Source organism: Eptesicus fuscus, chromosome 25 (genome assembly GCF_027574615.1).
Source record: "Eptesicus fuscus isolate TK198812 chromosome 25, DD_ASM_mEF_20220401, whole genome shotgun sequence".
In the NCBI taxonomy this organism is placed as follows: Eukaryota; Metazoa; Chordata; class Mammalia; order Chiroptera; family Vespertilionidae; genus Eptesicus; species Eptesicus fuscus.
The window spans coordinates 7,548,151-7,563,323 of NC_072497.1; positions in this window are offsets into that span (position 1 = coordinate 7,548,151).

A 15,173-nucleotide genomic window follows, 5' to 3' on the forward strand; every position below is an offset into this window, starting at 1 on the left:
TGAAGAAACTTTTCTGGCATTCCCCACAGCTCATCACAGTACATTTAAGTGGAACCACCAGCTACAAAGGCCAGGAAATACAGGCATTATTTCAGATGGTACTGTAACTAGTTCAAAGTCAAAATTCTTTGCCTAAGGAAAAAAATGAAAACTAGATATTGGGAAACTCGTCATCTCTCCATGGGTGTGCTACCTACTGTGTTAGTTTGCTATGGATGCTGTAACAAAGGTCCTCGAACTGGACGGATCAAACAACAGACATTCATTGTCTCACAGCTCAGCAGGCTAGAAGGCTACAAAATTATCAGAATGCCTGGTTCTTTCTGAGAACTCTAACAGGGCATGTATTCTGTGCTTCTCATCTGGCTTCTGGTGGCGTGCTGGCAATTTGGGGCAGTCCCTGGTTTGGAGAGAGATGCACTACCCCAGTGGTCGGCAAACTCATTAGTCAACAGAGCCAAATATCAACAGCACAACGATTGAAATTTCTTTTGAGAGACACATTTTTTAAACTTAAACTTCTTCTAATGCCACTTCTTCAAAATAGACTCGTATTTTGTGGAAGAGCCACACTGAAGGGGCCAAAGAGCCGCAGGTGGCTCGTGAGCCGCAGTTTGCGGACCACTGCGCTACCCCATTCTCTGACTTCATCCTCACATGGATTTCTCTGTGTCCAAATTTCCCCTTCGTATAAGGACACGGTCACTTTTTAAAAAATATATTTTATTGACTTTTTTACAGAGAGAAAGGGAGAGGGAGAGAGAGTTAGAAACATTGATGAGAGAGAAACATCGATCAGCTGCCTCCTGCACGCTCCCCACTGGGTATGTGCCCGCAACCAAGGTACATGCCCTTGACCGGAATCGAACCTGGGACCCTTGAGTCCGCAGGCCGATGCTCTATCCACTGAGCCAAATCGGTTAGGGCAGTGGTCGGCAAATTCATTAGTCAACAGAGCCAAATATCAACAGTACGATTGAAATTTCTTTTGAGAGCCACATTTTTTAAACGTAAACTTCTTCTAATGCCACTTCTTCAAAATAGACTCGCCCAGGCCGTGGTATTTTGTGGAAGAGCCACACTCAAGGGGCCAAAGAGCCGCATGTGGCTCGCGAGCCACAGTTTGTCGACCACGGGGTTAGGGCAAGGACACGGTCATCTTGAATGAGGGTCTACACTATTGACTTCATCTTCACTTGGGTCATCTGCAAGGACCCTGTGTCCCAATGAGGTCCAACTCACCGGTACTGAGCGTTAGAGCTTCCGCATCTTTTGGGGAGGACACAGTCACAGCCCCTTCTCAGTCACGTCCCCAAAGCCCTGTGACCCTGCCTTTCTAATCTATACCCTCTACACCTTACTCCCCAGGCCACTTCCAGGCCACTTCTGTGCCTTCATCTTTGCTGGCTATCAAACTTGATTCTTGGTTCTCCAAACAGCAAGCTCAGTGCCCACCTCTTCTGGTCCCTCAGTGTTCATTTCATGGACCCAGACCCCGTTGGTCATCATATCCAGTCCGTCCCCACCTGCTTCTTTTTGCTTCCACACACCACCGGGTCCTGGACCCCCCGACAGCCCACCTGTACTTAATAGCCCTCCATCTTCCACTAACCTCTCGGCCCTGAATGCCGATGGGCTCAGACCCTCAGTAAACCCCAGATACCGCTGGCTGAATGGCACCACTGGCTGCGGTATTGCCTCACATCTTGTCTCCTTCAACTGCTGCCCCATCAGCTCAGGAAAATGAAAAGGTAAAACCATCATTGGCCAGGCAGGCTATTTTATTTTTTTTGTGCCTGATAAAACAGCTCCCGCTTGAAATGAGATTCTTTTCACCCGTGGCTCCCCGGCTTGGCTGTTTCGAGCAGAGGGTGGGACGGGAAGGGGTTAGGAAGCCGATGCCCTCCCTCAGAAGCCCATATCCAGCTCCGACGCATAGTTCCTGGGAAGAAGGGATGAAGAGGAAAGCAGTGCAGCCGAGAGAATCTACAGAGAAAGAAGTGGCTCTAACCAGCGCCGAAACCGGTTTGGCTCAGTGGACAGAGCGTCGGCCTGCGGACTGAAAGGTCCCAGGTTTGATTCTGGTCAAGGGCATGTACCTTGGTTGCGGGCACATCCCCAGTAGTGGGTGTACAGGAGGCAGCTGATAGATGTTTCTCTCTCATCGATGTTTCTAACTCTCTATCCCTCTCCTTTCCTCTCGGTAAAAAATCAATAAAAATATATTTAAAAAAAAAAAAAAGAAGAAGAAGAAGTGGCTCTACATTAAACACCTTTCAACGTACTGAAACCGGTATTAGTCGCTTGTTAAATACTAAGCAGAGACACGTCCATCTCCCTGTTACAGGAGTATCCCAAAGGGAGGAGAAGCTGGTATCACAATCTCTGACACGGTGGGAGCGGGGACCAGGGCCCACAGAGCTGGGATCATTTGTCAGGAGAAAAGCAAACAACAACAAAAAGTGGCTTCCCGCAAAAGGTTCACAGATGCCGCCTTCCAATTAAATTTTTAAAATTTTAGGGTACAGTTTTACAGACTCTGTGCCTTAACACATGAACGCCTCACGCCACATGGCATCTCCCTGGGTGCTGTGAAGGGGGAAAGCCAGAGCAGCTCTCGATGGCCTATGATTCACTCCGTGCCCCCCCTCCCCGATCTTCTGCTTTGTGTTGCCAGAAACCCAAGCAGGGGAAATTAAAATAAAACACAAGGGTGTCCTGTAGGGGTTTCCAACACTTTGTCGGAGCCAGGAAATGAGCCTGGGTTCTTGCAATTGGCAGAAGTGCGTTTCACAGGCTGTCTCTCTGGCTTCTGAGACATCGGGAGTCCGTGAATTCAGGGAGATCGTGGGCCAGGAGCCCGGGGAACTGTGAAGCAGGGGGTTGTCAACCTCATCCACAGAAAAGGTTGTTGGAAAAAAAAAGGACAAGGAGGCGTGTGTGAAAGTCATAGTAGCTTTCACGCTTGACCAAAATATACGTTTTCCCCTGAGCCCAAACAGGACATTAGTACTCTCAAGACTCCATGCACTCCAGTGGCCACGAATAGCTGGTCAGAGTTTGCCAATTAGATGGAAGGCACTGGCCATTCTTTGTCTAGACCAGCGGTTCCCAACGTGGGGCACACGCCCTACAGGGGGACCATTTGATTTTTAAGGGGGGCAATTCAAGAATGAGTTATTACCCGTGAATATTTTGCATTGCTTATGGTTTTCAGGGTCTTCTATACAGTCTCTAAATATATATGGTGACATATATATGCATTTCAGATATGTTTTGAAACTTTATTTGCTATTTTTTTCATATCACCTCATATTATTATTTTAACAATTTCTTAGTGATTTCTTCCTCAGTCCTTCCAATGTCCTTTTGCTCTTTTATTTTTCTCTCTCATGGATGCCATGTTCTACGGAAGCTTGTTTAGACCAGTGGTCGGCAAACTCACTAGTCCACAGAGCCAAATATCAACAGGACAACGACTGAAATTTCTTTTGAGAGCCACATTTTTAAAACTTAAACTTCTTCTAATGCCACCTCTTCAAAATAGACTCACCCAGGCTGTGGTATTTTGTGGAAGAAGCCACACTCAAGGGGCCAAAGAGCCGCAGGTGGCTCGAGAGCCGCGGTTTGCCGACCACTGGTTTAGACCAAGTTCATGGCCTTTGAGGCTTCCTCCACGTGAATAGGAGCTCACGTTTTGAATAAGAATTTTATGGTCCTAACCAGTTTGCTCAGTGGCTAGAGCGTCGGCATGCGGACTGAAGGGTCTCGGATTCGATTCCGGTCAAGGGCATGTACCTTGGTTGTGGGCACATCCCCAGTAGGAGGTGTGCAGGAGGTAGCTGATCGATGTTTCTCTCTCATCGATGTTTCTAACTCTCTATCCCTTTCCCTTCCTCTCTGTAAAAAAATCAATAAAATATATATTTTTTAAAAAGTATTGTATGTCATGGGGTTGGGGGGAGGGCATCAGGATGTTAGAGATGCTTAGGTGGGGCGTGGCCAAGGAAAAGTTGGGAACCACTGCTCTAGAGGGTTGGTTTGACTGAGAAAGCAAGCCGACCCTAAGGATTTAATGTTGTGAAGAAGAGATCTAACCACCTTTCCTTCGAATATGAAATAAGGACGGGGTTTATCCTTTTTGTGGTGAGGCCTCTGTTTCCCAAAGAGAGCCAGATGGACTTCATCCTGAATACCAACCCATCAAGAGCCACCTGAGACATAGTTGACGTGGCTTAAGAAGTGGCATTGGAGATTATCTGGGGGTAAATATGTACCTTGATTTAGCATCCGTGTCCATCATGGGCATGGAGGTGGAGTAGAGTCTCTATCTGGAAGGAGTTATTCCTAAATTTGGTACAACCCAGGGGAGGTGGGAACTCCAATTAGGATTTTAGTTCGAGGATGTCAGAATAAGAGGCAAAGTCTGAGACCCCGAGGTTCTGGCTTTTTGGCTAGTATGAGAGGCTAGAAAGCCCACCTGGAAAATTCCATGCATATGCTTGTGAGTCCAAGGAGATTAGGGTCTTACCCTGAAGCCACTGACTTCCATCCTTGACTCCTAGGGACTGGGCGCCAGGGCTGGTGGGAGACGGCAAGTCGCCACACTGGATCATCTCATGAACTAAAAGCTAATGGACATCTTCTCTCAGGGGCTGTCAGAGGAGCAACGTGTTAACAGGTGGCTACAGGGCCCTCCTGACGTCATGCATCAGCTTGCTCTCTCAACCCAGGTCTCACTCTAGAGTGGAGCTAACTGTTACAATGTCGTTGTTCTTCTGGGAACCTAGAACCTTCATTTCTCCTTTTTTTTTTTTAAATACATTTTATTGATTTTTTACAGAGAGGAAGGGAGAGGGATAGTCAGAAACATCGATGAGAGAGAAACATTTATCAGCTGCCTCTTGCACACCTCCCACTGGGGATGTGCCCAAAACCAAGGTACATGCCCTGGACTGAAATCAAACCTGGGACCTTTCAGTCTGCAGGCCAATGCTCTCTATCCACTAAGCCAACCCGGTTAGGGCCATTTCTCCTTTTTTGATCAAACACATTCTCAACGGAAGCCTAAGAAGCATCCATAAGATGGAAGGATTTCTGAAATCTCCCAGGTGCTGTTCTAGGCACTAGTGACTCAACAGAGAAGAAGATAAAGTCCCAATGTTTGTGGACTTCTGGAGGAGGAGACAGGACGGTCAGAGCGAGGGACAGAGGTGTAAGCAGGTAGAATCTGTTGACTGTGGTGCGAAGGTGGGCTTATCAGCACAGTGGGGGAAGTCACTGGAGAGTTTAGGATATGAGAACAACCTAATCTAATGAATGACTTTCCACAGGATCACTGGGTGTGCACTGTTGGGTTTGCAATGGGCTACAGGAGAGCTGAAGGATGGAGACCAGGTAGCGTGGCAGTGATGCAGACAAAACTGATAGTCCTTCGAGTAAGGGGGTGAGGTGGAGATGGTGACAAGTGGTAGGAATGGGATGCATTTTGAAGGTGCATTTAAAAGTCCTTGCTGCCCAGCCGGGTGTAGCTCAGCGGTTGAGCGTCAACCCAGGAACCAAGAGGTCACTGGTTCGATTCCCGGTCAGGGCATATGCCCATGTTTCTGGCTTGATCCCCAATGGGGGGGTGTGCAGGAGGCAGCCAGTCAATGATTCTCTCTCATCATGGATGTTTTTTTCTCTCTCTCTCTCCCCTCTCCCTTCCTCTCTGAAGTCAATAAAGATATATTTTAAAAAATAAAAATAAAAATAGTCCTTGCTAACAGCATGGATGTGGGGACGAAGGAGTGAGGCATATCTCAGCCTGTCCAAGACACTGCTAGGCCTGGTCTTCTAGAAGTCATCCACAGAAGGGAACAGGAAGTCCGGGAAGAACTCAATTGATGGGAGAGGAACCAGGAAGTGGTGGACTTCCCCCCTGATGACTCTGCCCCAAAGAATCATATACCCTTGAATGATCTACTTCATGGAGGGTGAGCAAAGGTGCCTTGCTTCTAACCAAATAGAGTGGGTATTGGTGAAAGGCGCGGACGGCATGCCCGCGATTACATTACATGATAGAGAAGAGATGGGAAGCGTCCAGATCAATGAGATGGGGCTGACCTCTCACCTCCTCCTAAGTTGCCAGAAAGACAGCGATTTACAGTGCAACCAGGGCATGGTAATGTCAACCTCCCCACCGAAAAGGAAGAACGAGCCCACACATCCACAGCATTGTTCCAATATGGTAATGGTATTCCACATCGAGCAGCTCAAACAAGAACTCGTTTGTAACAAGTCAAATTTAGAGAAGACTAAACCTTTCATTTCCTTTTTTAATTCGTGAAGACAGCCGTTCCTTCTTCCTGAAGGCACTGACTTAATTTCTCATGTTCTCTCCGTGCTTCCCACAGAAAGGCCCTGTATAATTTCTCATTAAAAAATAAAATAAATAAATGAAAAAATCCCTAGCCATGCAGCTTAATTTCCCCTTAGTAGACCACATAGGAAAATTAAAAAAAAAAGAAAAAGAAAAAGAAAACCGAAAAGAAAATAAAGGAATAAAAGCAAAGAAAGAAGGAAAACATAAAACAAAGAAATAAATTAGAAATAAAATAGAAAGAAAGAAAGGAAGGAAGGAAGGAAGGAAGGAAAAGGAAGGAAGGAAGGAAGGAGAAAGGAAGAAAGAAAGAGAAAGAAACTGCCTTTTTAAAACTTCTGAGTATTTATACCACTTTGTTTTTCATTCACACGAGGGAAATAACAAGAGGTCCTCTGATGAATGTTGCAGATCGCCATGGTTACGGTTCAGAGATGCAGCAAAAAGCAATTATGGTGGAACAGAAGAACGAAATGCATCTCTTTGTCAGAATTTCATAACAGCTGTAATAACACGAGAGCACCCAAATGAATGTAAAATAACTGAAATATTGTGGCATGTTAAATGCCAGCACATTAAAAAATTGTATTTCAATGTCACATTATTTAAGACGACAGGAAGCATTAATTCCAGCGGCACCAAGGAGCTTGTTAAGAGATACAGGGCGGGGGAGGTAACCCAGCATTCACACAGGGAAGAGACTTCAACACGATGTATGAAATACATTGCCGTCTGGATTGGGGGGGGCGGGGGTGGAGCGGGGGGATGAAATCACAGGAAAGTACAAGAGCAAATTTAATCTGATATTCAGAATCAGCTCCCTTTATACATTATTGAGGTTAGCCCCCACCCTAGAAGCTTCCACAGAATGAAAGCAATCACCTAATGCTGTCTTTGTACGGTGAACTCCTCACATTTACAGTAATGAAAAGTTTTCCTACTGAGGAATGTTATTCCCATTTTATAGTAGAACCAAATGAGGTAGAGACACCTAGATTAATGTTGATAATAATACTAGAGGCCCAGTGCACAAAATTCATGCACTCAGGGGTGGGGGGTCCCTCAGCCCAGATTGTGAGAGGGCACAGGCCAGGCCGAGACACCCCACTGGTGCACGATTGGGGCCGGGGAGGGACACAGGAGGTTGGCCAGCCAGGGAGGGACCGCAGGAGGGCTCCAGGGCGTGTCCAGCACGTCTTGCTCAGTCCCGATTGGCTGGACCCCAGCAGCAAGCTAACCTAACGGTCAGAGCATCTGCCCCCTGGTGGTCAGTGCATGTCATAGTAACTGGTCAACCGGTCAACTGTCTGCCTCCTGATGGTCAGTGCATGTCATAGCAACTGGTCTACTGGTCGACTGGTCAACTGTCTGTCCCCTGGTGATTAGTGCATGTCATAGCGAGTGGTTGAGCGGTCTTCGTATATCATTAGCATATTACACTTTGATTGGTTGAATGGAAGACTGGATGACTGTACACATAGCATATTAGGCTTTTATTATATAGGATACTGGGTGTGCAGATAAAGTCTTCAGCAGATAGGAGAGTTTAAGGATGCCTTTAGCTTTCAATGAGGGAGAATTCTCTTTTTTCAACTTGAATAGCTCAAAGCTCCAGTTTTTTTAAAAGTTGGTGACCAAAGATATGGGATCTAACAATTGTGAAAAACCATCTGTCTATCTAGTATTCTACAACTATCATTTGCCTTTACAGTGAAAAATAAATAATCACAAACAGATTGCATTATTCTAACACTCAGCCTGCGACTTCCTTCAACTAGAAACCTGTGCTCCCTTCCCAGCCCATCTACCGTCACAAGAATGGACTAAAAATGGACCATGAGCAATGCCTGGTATTCCAATGGGCAACATGACGGCTCTTTTCAATGGTCCAGCCATTCCAGACTTGCCTGTGGCTTCTCACTATATTGACGGAGCTAGAAGAGAAGCAGTGGTTGATGGGACCGGCATGAAATAATCTTCACCAAGGAGAAAGCAACTCTCACGTATACCTCCTACGTTTCCAATGATGTATCACTTAGATAATGCTTTCATATGTACTATCATGGTCCCCGTTAACAACTCTGGGGCTATGTTAGGGAAGACACTCAAATCCCTCTCCTGACAAATGGCTCAACTAAAGCGCACAGTCAACAGCCATGTTTGGTGTCTGCACCCCTGTCTCTCTAATATGGACCCCTCCCCAAAGATGTCTCCATTTCACACCGCATCCATGACTCATTCTTGCACATCCAAGGACAGCCCAGTCTCTCCAGTAGAATCCCACTGGCTAAAATTAATTAAACTTTTAGATTCCCTTAGCTTCTTCTTCCAGCTGTTGTTGCTGCCTAACGAACTACCCCAAAACTTAGAGGCCTCAAGTAATTATTTTCTTATGCTCAGGGATTCTGTGGACCCGAAATTGAGTGAGGGCACAGTGGGGATGCCTTGTCCCTCAGTGCCTAGCCCAGTGGTCGGCAAACTCATTAGTCAACAGAGCCAAATATCAACAGGACAAGGATTGAAATTTCTTTTGAGAGCCCAATTTTTTAAACTTCTTCTAACGCCACTTCTTCAAAATAGACGCACCCAGGCCGTGGTATTTTGTGGAAGAGCCACACTCAAGGGGCCAAAGAGCCGACCACGGACCTAGGGCTTTCGCTGGGATGACTTGAAGTCTGGGAGGGAGGGGGATGACTGAATGGCTAGGGCTGGAATCATCTGAAGGCTCCCTCCTTCACTTCCATATCTGGTGTGGGGGCTGGAATGACTCAAAGATTGAAGCATCTCCGTGTCGCTTATGGTGTGGCTTCCACACAGCATAGCCATCTCAGGATAGTTAGTCTCTCACATGGCAGCTCAGAACTCTCACTCCAACACTTCACCAAGGCAGAAGCCGCATCACTGTTGATGACTCAGCCTCCGCACTCACACAGCACTCCCTGGGTCTAACCCCGTGGTCGGCAAACCGCGGCTCGCGAGCCACATGCGGCTCTTGGGCCCCTTGAGTGTGGCTCTTCCACAAAATACCACGGCCTGGGCGAGTCTGTTTTGAAGCAGTGGCATTAGAAGAAGTTTAAGTTTAAACAATTTGGCTCTCAAAAGAAATTTCAATCGTTGTCCTGTTGATATTTGGCTCTGTTAACTAATGAGTTTGCCAACCACTGCTCTAGTAGGTCATATCTATTCCCACTACACCACCACCCATGTTAGCGGGGAGACTTCAACAGCCCCCATACACAGTCCCAAGTCTTCAAGGAGGTAAAAGTCTTATCCTACCCCCTTTACAGGTAAAAAACAGCAAGAGCGTTAGTGGTGTGTGATAGGAGTCAGAGACACCCTGATCCGAGCCATTACTTCTTCTCCCTAAAGTTTAAAAACTATAGATTAAGACTCAAGGCTACATTACTTTTGAAATTGATGGAAGGCCCAAGTCCTAAGGGGGGCGGAAACGGAAGTAAAACGTTTCATTGTGACATAGGGAAATGTTTTCATTGAGGGTTTTTTTCGCAAGTGAGCAGTCCGAAACGTTTTCACCCGGTGAACACGGCCATGTCACCAGCTCTCACATCACGAAATAGAACTTGACCAGCATCCCTTCCCACTAGCCGGTCACCCCTTCCCCCTGGCGGTTACACAGCAGGAGTTCTTTGGGGTTAAGTTTTTCTTTAATCCTCTCCTGAGGATATTTTTTCCATTGATTTTTTTTTTCCTTAGAGAGAGTGGAAGGGAGGGAGGAAGGGGAGGGAGTGAGAAAGAGAGAGAGAGACAGAGATCAATGTGAGAGAGACACATCGATTGGTTGCTTCCTGCATGCATACTGACCGGGGCTGGAGATAAAACTTGCAACCGAGGTACGTGCCCTTGACCGGGAATTGAACCCGGGACCCTTTGGTCCATGGGCCGGAGCTCTAACCACTGAGCAAACCAGCCAGGGCAGGCTGAGATTCTTTATAGACGATTATTATTTTTTTATGAGGTTCATCAAGCTTCCTAATTTTTCCCGAAAAGGTTACCCTCTTTACATTTAATGTTTATTACATCTCATGACCTGTCAAAATGGGATGATGACTGAGGGCACATCCACGTTCATTTTACAATTTAAGACTGTGCTTTCGTTTCGTCGTTTTGCTTTTTAGAGTCAATGCTGCTTCAGAGTTCTTCCGTGTCAGAGTAAAACAGGTCTGCAGTTCTTGTCTCGAATAAGCCCTCATTGTCTGTATGGCCTTGAGCAAGGCACTTGACCTTTCTGTCCCTTAATATTTTCTTCAGAAAACTTGGTGTAGGACTACATAACCCCCAAAACTTTCCTTCACTGAAACTCTCTGCTTTTAAGCTATTCACCTTAATCCCATGTCATCATACGTTTATAGCTTTAAAAGAAAGCCATATATATATATATACATATATATATATATATATATACATATATATGTACACACACACACATACATACATATATATGTATGTATATATGTATATATATATGTATGTATATATATACATATATATACATATATATATATATATATATTCATTCCATAATCCCCCTCTCCTTCAAGAGCCTACCACTCTGGGAGGAAAATACTTATACTGAAGTCAGAATATTTGCAAATTGCAATGTTTAAAATGTGCTTGTTTGCCTGTTTACTGACAAATAAACAAATGTCAATTGACTGCTGGGTGACTGCAAACATAAAAATGCCCTTAATCTGGGCAAATGTGGTCATGTCAACACAATAATAGCTGAATGGGCCACTCATTGGAGTGGCTTTCCCTTCTGCCTTTGGGCGGAACAGACTGAGGAGAAGGAGCAATTTGAGCAAGAGCCGCTGTGGCACCTGCTGGAGCCAGGGACAGGACGGCCCAGGCCTTTCTGGGCTCCAGGAAACTGGGGAGGAGGCAGAAGTCTGGGTTTTAAAACAAAGCTCTCGTTTCAGAGTGCGGCACTGTGTGCTGTATGCTCCTGTCAGATAAGTGGGCTTGCAAAGCTACCTTAATTAGAACCGAGGATTATCCTGGGCCGGAATCCACAGGACGGCATTCCGTTTGGTGGGTTACAGCAAGCCCAGCCTCAGCCCATCAAACTACTGGCAGACGCGAGGGTGGACTGGGAAAATGACCTTTAAGCAGCACGGACTTCTGCGTCTTTCTCCTGCTTCCACCATCGATCAATGATATTTTTTTCCCCTGCTTTGATATTAGAAGGGGGAAGAATAATAATTGGTTTCTTATCAGGAAGAAATTCAAAGGCCTTAGAAGACGGACAGCAGAAATGCCCTATGATTCGAGAGGCAGGAAGTAAAGGCAATTGGAAGGCGGTATGTGTGAGCTCGTGCAACATTCTGGGCTGGCAGGATCTCAGATTGCCATTCGGGGAATTTCCATTTACATAGCGCGTCTCCTGAGTAGCACTATCACCAGAAAATAATGAAGCTTTTCTACCATGTCCGTCTTCCCTAATCTAAATATAGGCTCCATGAGAGAAGGACGGACGAGGCTTCTCCTATTCCCCACTATGTTCCTGATGTGTCTGAGGGCAAATGGTTTTTCCACCTGGAGTCACTCCATGCTTGAATAGCTAATCATTTCTACTGGTTTGATCACCACAAGGATAAAAGCAAACGCACTCTCTAATTTCCACCTTTTGCACTCGGATGTCGAGTGTGACTTGACATGGTTAGCATTAGAATAAAGGAATCGAGAAAAAAGCAAGCGAGTGCAAAGGGTTAACAACAAGTCTGTCAGATGGTTGAAGCAAGTAAAAGTGTTTTATAGGGACATTGCCCCAGGATGTTCTGTTAAGGGATATTCTTGGGTGAATGTACCAAAGGATGTACCTCATTTTAGGACGACTCCTAAAATATATCTTCGGAAAGTCACCAGGAAGTTCTGCTTCCATGTTACCAATGTTCCTTGGTAGTTTTGCTCTGATGTCGGAACAATTAAGTTTCTAAAGTCTTAATATATTGATTAGCTAAAGCCTATAAAATATCAACAAGTTAATCTGCTTCCTCTCGTCCTAGGCTTAATCACATGATCACTTCTTAGGGTGGACAGGCATCCGACATTAGGGACAGACAAGATGCCTTGTCCCATGGCTACAGGCCACTGTGGTTTCTTTCTTCCATAGAAAGGAAAAATAATAATAATACTAAGTTATCAGTAGGCCACTATTCAGCCCGGCCAGCGTGGCTCAGTGGTAGAGCTTCTACCTATGAACCATGAGGTCATGGTTCCATTCCCGGTCAGGGCACATGCCCCGGTTATGAGCTTGATCCCGGTTGTGGGGCATGCAGGAGGCAGCCGATCGATGGTTCTCTCCCATCATTGATGTTTCTGTCTCTCTCCATCCTTCTCCCTTCCTCTCTGAAATCAATAAAAATATATATTTTTTAAAAACATTGTTCAAGTACCACACTAAATAATATTTCTAAAAACGTTGAGTTAAAAGGGGCCCCAAGCTTTCAGTTAACAACCTGGCCAAGGTTTAGTGTTCAGGCAAAGATAATTGTTTACTTACCACGGGCCTTCAAGTTCCCTTCCAAAAAAATAAAAATAAAGGAGCCATTTAACAAAGTAAAACTGGATCTGACTCCCCCGGTCTCCCCAGAAATAAGAGACTGTCAGTAGAACAGAAGTGAGCCCTCACCAGGCACCAAATCTTCCAGTGTCGTTATCTTGGTCTTCCCCAACTCCACAACCATTGGAATCGATGCCTGCCCTTACTAAGCCCCTCTGTTTATGGTATTCTGCTAGAACAGCCCAATGGACTAAGACCAATGGCAAACATTATGAAAGATATGAAAAGAAGTCTAATGCAGGATTCTCTGTCTTTAGTGAGCCAGAAATTGAAGAGGCAAGAACAACAGAAACAAAAATGAATGGACAAGCATACAGAAATGTGCTGTGGGCCCTAACCGGTTTGGCTCAGTGGATAGAGCATCGGCCTGCGGACTGAAAGGTCCCAGGTTCAATTCCGGTCAACGGCATGGACCTTGGTTGTGGGCACATCCCCAGAAGGGGTGGTGCAGGAGGCAGCTGATGGATGTTTCTCTCCCATCGATGTTTCGAACTCTCTATCCCTCTCCCTTCCTCTCTGTAAAAAATCAATAAAAAATATATTTTTTTTTTTTAAAAAAAGAAATGTGCTGTGGAAAAAGTACCATCTCTGTGGCCCTTTCCTGTGTCCCCACAGGCCACGCCTGTTCCCCAGAAGTCAACAAGGCCAACTGTGGCAATCAAATGGAATCCTCCTTTTACGAATTTATAGGAAAGGTGATGCTATCGGCTAGGATTTCTTTTGGGTTTTTGCTCCCTTGTTTATTTTCTCTAGTACTTGTCACCTATGACCACTTGTCCTTTCTAAGCCTTAAGCATAACTAGACTTATTTAGCATTTATTTATTTACTAGAGGCCCGATGCACAAAGATTCCTGCCAGAATGGGCCTTCCTTCCCCTGGCTGCTGGCACCACCTTCGCTCCGGCCCGGAGCCACCTTTACGCCTTCCCACACTGCCCAGAGGCGTGGAGCGGCTAGGGCGGTGTGGAATGCTTGGGTCCCGCTCTGTCCCTGGCCACTCAGTGCCTGCGTATGCAAATTCACCTGCCATCTTTGTTGGTTTAATTTGCATACTCACTTCTGATTGGCTGGTAGGTGTCACGAAGATACAGTCAATTTGCATCTTACTCTTTTATTAGTGTAGATCTATCCAACTATTACTTATACAGTGCTCCCCACACTGTGTAAGACACTGGCTAAGATGGTGACCAGCACAGAGAAGGTCCCTCCTCTTAAGGAGTATTTATGCTGCTGGTTAATTCCGATTCCACTTGTGAGGTCTCGGCTTACACTTCACTTCTCTTTGAAAGCCTTCCTTGACCCCTGGACCCCAATTTAGGGGCTTCTTTAACCTTCCAGTTTCCATAGACAACTTTCATAACACCTCTTTTGTTATTGTGTGTTCAAGGGTCTCTGTGAACAAAGTTTATGTTCATCTTGCTCACTTTTTTATCTGATCACTAAGCCAAATTTCTAGTAGACACGAACAACTTAATATTTAATGTCAGAGCTATCATTTATTCTGTATTTATCATGTGCCTGATACTCTTCTACATACATTATATAAGTTAGCTCATTTAATCTCACAGCTGGCCCTTACATAATGATGGGGATTATCCCCATGTACCGAAGGGTAAACTGAGGCACAGAGAGGCTAAGCAATAAGTAACAAATAGCTAGTGAGTGACATAGGCAGGATTCAAATCTAGACAGTCTGGCTCCAGGGGGTAGGGGGGATGGAAAAACATGTTATTAACTTTGTTTATTCACTAAATGAATGAGAGTAATGTGAAGGAGTGGGGGGTTGGATAAAGCTTATAGCCTTAGCTGGTTTGGCTCAGTGGATAGAGCGTCAGTCTGTGGACTGAAGGGTTCCAGGTTCAATTCCGGTCAAGGTCACATGCCTGGGTTGCGGTCTTGATCCCCAGTAGGGGACTTGTAGAAGGCAGCCAATCCATGATTCTCTCTCATCATTGATTGTTTCTATCTCTCTTTCCCTCTCCCTTCCTCTCTGAAATCAATAAAGATATTTTTTTTTAAAAAAAGAAAAAAGCTTACAGAGGTCAAATTCATTTGTCCACGCCACATGGCTGGGAAGGGCTGGTGCTAGGGATTCATTCACTGGGTCTGCGGATTCTAAGTTTCATGCGTTTAGTGAGTGCTCCACGCTGCCCCTTATATTTTTAATTGTCTTAAATAAAAGCAAATGCATTTTTGCTCTCCGTGGACATGGTTTTAATAAGCCTATTTAAA